Consider the following 6,000-nt stretch of genomic DNA (forward strand, 5'->3'; position numbering starts at 1 on the left):
TTCTGTGTTCAGACAGACAGAGCTGAGTTAGAGCCCACATTTCCTCCCTGTTGCCCCGCACGCTCACAAGCTCAGACCAGAAATGTTTTCCACACTTTTCCACGCTTCCCTCTCCGCGTGGCTGATGGCTGAGGGTGAGCATACAAGGACTGGTGGATTCTGCCCAAGGGACATGAGTGGTGACACTGGTGGGCTGTGGGACCCTTCGGTGTGCAGGACAAGAGGGATTGTCCCTGCTGGCAGCACGTGGAGCCCCTGCCTGCCCTTGGCTGGGTGCTGCACCCTCAGCAAGGTGAGAAACTGAAACATTTCATTCCATGAGGGCTATTCCCACCTCTCCCAAAATGCTTTCCCCTCCTATCAGAGCGTGTTTGCTGAAACAAATATGTTCTGCTCATTTATTTAATGTGCTGTTAAATGACCTTCTGGAAAGCTATTCCTGCCATGAGGCTTTAAAATGGATGGGCAGGCAGAACTCCAGGGAGCATGCTCCTCCCAATCAGGATGAATCATTCCAGTAGTTACTGTTTAGATTGATATAATTTTAGTTATAATTATGGGTAACGAGAAGGCGTTTAGAGGCTGTAACATTGTAATTCATGGTGAGAGGAGTCCTAAATGAAATAAAATATATCCGGATTTGCTGTTTCCCCCTTTCTAGGTACTGTGCACGTGGCGTGGTTCTTTAAGGAACAGATTTTGTGCTGCTGCAAAAATCTAGCAAAAGTAGGTCAAAAATGACATCTAGAGATAACTTGTTTGGTAACCACAAAGGGCCTGTCTGTGTCTTTCTATGTGGCCTTTAAAGAGTCCTGCAATTTATTGTGATAGGTACAGCTGCAGCCTGGAAAAGTTTTCATCCACAGGCCCCCATGGGCTGCGGTGGGTGGATCACAGAGGAATATTGGCATTTTTGTTATCCCATTGCATAAACAGGAGCTGGTGAATTGATATCAGCAAAGACATGGAAATACAGGGGAGACATTATAAATACATGAAGCTGCTGTCATCTGCCTGGCTCTGGAGTTCCATCCCACCTCAGACTGTGCCACTGAAGAGGTGGCAGAACCCAAAAATCAAATGGTGGCAGCAATCCCCAAGAAAAGGACTTCAGATACTGGAAGGACCTCACAGCACCTTCCAGGATTTGCAAGGGCCTTCAAGGAAGCGGGAAGGGGCTCTTCAGGAGGAACGGGAGTGACAGGACAAGGGACAATGGCTTCAAAGTTAGACCGGGGATGTTTAAGTGAGGTATCAGGAAGAAATCCGTCCCTGTGAGGGTGGGGAGGCCCTGGATCCCTGGAAGTGTCCAAGGCCAGCATGAATGGGGTTTGGAGACACCTGGGACAGTGGAAGGTGTGGAAGGGTGGAACAGGATGAGCTTTAAGGTCCCTTCCACCCAACCCATTCTGGGACTCCATGACTTGACACCCATCCCATGAGCAGGCAACCCCCAGGAAGCGGCGTCACCCCGTTGGTGTGGCTTTTGGCTGTGGGGAAAAGGGAAAAGGGGGCACTGGAGGGAGCAGAGCAGCACTGGGGGGTGGGAGGCGAGCTGGGCACTCTGTGTGAGCTGGGAGCCCAGCTCAGCCTGCCCTGGGAGCTGTGGGAGCCCTGTGGAGCCCAGGCTGGCAGTGCCGGTGTCACCGCCGGGGCCCGGCGTGCCGCCAGCTGCTGACACACACTTGACAGTTGTCTGGGGCTGCAGACGGGTTTGAGAGCTCCCATTTCAGAGGTTTCACAGCTGTGTTTTCCTGGCCGCGCTCGGATGAGGAGAGGGAAGCTGTGCCATGGACAAGGAGAGGGAAGGAGGCTGTTGGGAGGAATGCTGAGTCCTGGCACGTCCGCGTTAAAATAGATACGACTTTTTACATCTGTTGATGGCTCGATAATTAGTGTTAAATAAAAGCAAAGCTTCAGTATCTGCAACTGATATTTCACATATGCTGTACAAGACATCCGTATAATGAACCCCCTCAGCCACGTTTTCAGAACGGGATTTCAATGATGGAGTTTTCTTTGTGGCACAGGGTGAGCTACATTTCAGCAAATGCCCAGGAAGCACCAGACTCTGCCCATCAAGTGCTGTTGGAATGTGCGGGCTGCTCTGCACTGACTGCAGGTGACAAGCTCCCCACAAACTCCCTGAATCTCTTCCAGACTTGATAATGAAATACATAAACTATGACCCTTATTGATCAGGGCTCACACTAATTAATTTCCCAAAGTCCTGTCCCAGCCTGCAGTGGTATCAATAAAACTTAAAAAAAAAACCCCAACAAAACCCACAAGGATGGAGACTTCAGTTGGCCAAAAGACCTTAGGGGTGAAATACTTATCCCAGGGAAATCAATGCCAAGTCCCAACTGAATTGACTTGTGCACAGATGTTACCATTAGTCAAGTACACGGACACTGAGCCTCAAAAGTTTATTTGTTGCCAGAAGAGTTTCTTGTGGACCTTCCCCCTGACCAATGTGCCCCTGAAGTGTCTGCCCAGGGCTAACAGTGTCCTCAGTGTTGTTCTGCGACAGGGAAGTGAGCAGGAATATTGCTCTGCTGGTTAAAAACTCTCGGGGCCTTCCTCACAGTGGCACAAAAAGAAAAGGAGGCAGGAGTTTGGTTTTTCGTTTTTCCAATCCAAGCTTTTATAAATACCTCCCACTGGCAGGGAACCAGTGCCCCGCAGTAACTTCAGGACTCCGCCCCAGATTTAGCACCTTCAGTGACACTAATTTGGCTTAATTATCCTAACGATGTTCTGGAGGCAGAGTTGACCTAGTGAAGGGTCACCACTCCTGCTCTCGGCTGGGTCACCACTGTCACAGCCCACGGTGCCTGTGTCCCATCTCCATGAGGGAGGAGGTGCTGCAGGGCCTGGTATGATGCCAGGCAGGACTCAGGTGCGATGTCACAGGGAGTTTTCCATCCTGGAAACCTCTTGGAAGAGCAAAGCCTCTTCCATCCCCACTCCTGGATCATTTGCGGAGGTGATTCCACAGTGAGAATTTGGCCGCAGCGTTGCTGTGTGTCAGCTCCAGGCCTTACAACAGCAATGCTTCTGGATTTCTTTAAGATTTGAGCAGGGTATAAAACTGGCACAGCTCTGCCCTTTTGCAGTGAAAAATAATAGCTTTGCAAAGTGAGAAATGCTCTGGAGTGTTACCTCTGAAACCGAAAGGCAACATCTTAAAATGTCAACATGGATTGCTTTTAATATCTTTTAAGTGGGAATCATGATCCAAGGTATTCACCACAATTTCAAACTGCCTTCCATGCATCCTCAGTTGCCAAAAGTCGCTGCGTTCAGCTGCCAAAACCTCCTCTTCCCTTCCAACAGTTTCTCCACAGCAGGTCTGGGTTGCCAATGCAAAACTCAGCATCACTGTGAAAACTGAAAAGGTGAAGATACTGTAAACCAAACCAAATTATAAACTAACGAGCATGAAGTCAATGGACTTTTTTGTTTTCATATGGAATTTTTGAAAAGCTGAGTTTATTTTACTTTAAATAAAGCTGCTACTGAATTTCCAGTTGATTTAGCCAGAACACAGAGAACACACTGCAGGATTTGAGTTGTGTTTGCTGAAATATCCACGGCCTTGAACAGATAATATATTTTTCAGTAACATATTTCTCTTTGCCCACTGCAGCTCTTTTTTTTTTCCTCTGTGCTCTCTCCAGATTGACTTTCACTCTACTTATTGCCTGCCTCATTTCTCACCCTATTTTTCCAGTTGTTTTTTTTTTTTTTCCTACAGTATCTTTCTCCCAGGTTGTAAGCAAAGCAGAACCCAGCTTTGGGCTGAACTTTTAAACCCACATCTTGAAATGAAATAAAACAAGCCCCTTCTGTCTCCGTGTAGCAGCAGCTTCACAACTTGAGTCACTTAGCACTTTTAGCAGCTGCAGGATGGAAAAGGCCCATTGGAAGGTGGCTTTTAATGCTGGGGAGGTGCCACAAGAAGAAGGAATAACACAGGAACAGTGGGGGAATTGGGCACTGTGTGGGTACAGAGATGTCCAGCTCTCCACGAGGATTTTAGAGCATGTTCTTGGCTGCCTGGAGGAAGGAATACCAAATTTAAGGAACATGGGGGAGAAGCTGAATAAGGGGCTCAGTGACCAGGCAGAGCCTCAGCACCAGTTGGAGTTCACCCACTGATCCATGCATGGTTGTGGAACCAGGATTGTCACTATAGGACACGAAATGAATGACAGAGTCAAGTTGTCAGGGCAAAAAGAGGGAAGTTTATTTTTCTACTTCGGTTTATATAGATTTTGGACAATGACCATGGATTGGAGGATGAGGTTGCCACCTCTCCAATTGCACTGGTCAAACTAGAAGTCCATCAGTTGTCCCTCCTCAAGAGAGGAATGAAAACAATCCCTTTGTTTACATGAAAATCTGTGAGAAACTCCACTACAAACATGCAAACACCAGAAGGCTGAAAAAGATCAGGGCGACACCAGGATTCCACCCACACTTGTGTGTGTCCTTGCTTGTAGTAAGCCTGTGGGTGCAGAAAATAAAGCAGAGCACACTTGCAGCCATTTCCAGGGCTGGAAGTGCCTGCTCGGTGGCGTGGCCGTGATCAGACCGTGTAATGTGGCTGTGTTTTTGTTGTTGTTGTTGTGCTTGCAGGACGAATGCCTTAGTCCAGCTCTCCAGCCCAGCTCCGCCCGGCCCCGCTCGCCACCGCGGCCCTGACATTGAACTCACAGCAACCCGGACCGAGGAGGCTGCCAAAAAAACTCCTGCTATTCTTCTTCATCCTCACTAACAATTTGGTAATGAAGTATTGATTTCCACTCCCCTGCTTATGGACGATATTAGATTTTCATTGATAAACTGCACTGGGGCTGTCTGGTCTCCGCTGTCCCTTTTTGCTGTCACTAAAACAAAGTGCCACTGAAGTAAGATAATGACTGAGAACATTGATGTACTTATTTCGTCAATTTGTAACACTTGACAGGAAAAAAAAAAATTCTTCATAGTTTAATGTCCAAGTGTGCAACACAAGATGCAGTCACATTGGAAGCTTTACTTCTCATGGTAATGTCCATTTCCTATTTATAACCCCTTTGGGATAGTTTGTCTAAAGGAAATGTTTCTATTCTGTGCAGCTATTACTGTTGCACCTGGGTTGCCCAATCCAGTCATTGCACTAGGGATCAATACATCACAGTAAGTACAAGAATTATTAAGTTAAAACAGATTCTGAGCCAAAAAACCTCTGAACAATGTTAATCTTCTGTGCAAGTTGTTCAAATAGTTATGCTTAACCATGTTGCTGCCAAAGATTTGTTTTAAATGGATTATTTTCGGTTTGTTTTATTCCTCAGATATATATATATATTTAAATCTCCATTACGGTTTATGACGAGACATATGGGATGGAGGGATTTTTAAACAAAAGTACTATTGTTAGATTATTGAACATTATATAAATATAGATATATCTATATATAAATATCACTATATAAATATCTATATATAGATATAAAAGAATAAAAGCAGAATTCCTTTCTCAGTTAGGTGAGTGTAAATCTGAAACTCTGTTGTGGTCAACAGAGTGACTTTGGATTTGTGCCACCAAAACTGGGATCAGAATCTGGTGTCCGAGCTGTGTCCGGCCCGGCGAGCGCCGCCGGCCGTGCCTTCAAACCCGCCCCGACCTGGGAGAAGGGGGCAACGAAAATGGCAACTTCAAATTTGTGCTTGTAACTTTTTTCATTAAAACTTGGAGGGCCCAGTTTTAATTTGTGGAATATTCACGTTAATAATGAGATCTAATTAAGACATCCATTAAAAGCCCGTTAAAGTTAATTTAACGTAAAAATTCCAATAGAACTGTATTAGATTTTCTCCATTAAATTAACGTTATGGATTTTTAACGGATGTCTTAATTATACGTGATTATTAACGGGAATACTGTATTACACAGATTAAAATCGGGTCCCAAGTCAACTCCCAGACTCTTCCAGGATACGCCAATGT

At 45.9% G+C, this 6,000-nt stretch overlaps 1 protein-coding gene across 1 annotated transcript in view; it reads left to right on the forward strand.

Annotated features, from left to right (window-relative positions):
- The window catches only part of TSHZ2 (teashirt zinc finger homeobox 2), a 206,334-nt gene extending 200,945 nt beyond the window's left edge, over nucleotides 1–5,389 (forward strand). Inside the window, exon 3 of the mRNA XM_066199195.1 lies at nucleotides 4,645–5,389. The gene's annotated coding sequence lies outside the window, so the exon portion shown is untranslated. The remainder of the gene's footprint in view (nucleotides 1–4,644) is intronic.
- The last annotated feature ends 611 nt before the right edge of the window (nucleotides 5,390–6,000 follow it).

Source organism: Chamaea fasciata, unplaced genomic scaffold, assembly GCF_029207755.1.
Source record: "Chamaea fasciata isolate MVZ Bird 193981 ecotype frontalis unplaced genomic scaffold, bChaFas1.0.hap1 SCAF_17, whole genome shotgun sequence".
In the NCBI taxonomy this organism is placed as follows: Eukaryota; Metazoa; Chordata; class Aves; order Passeriformes; family Sylviidae; genus Chamaea; species Chamaea fasciata.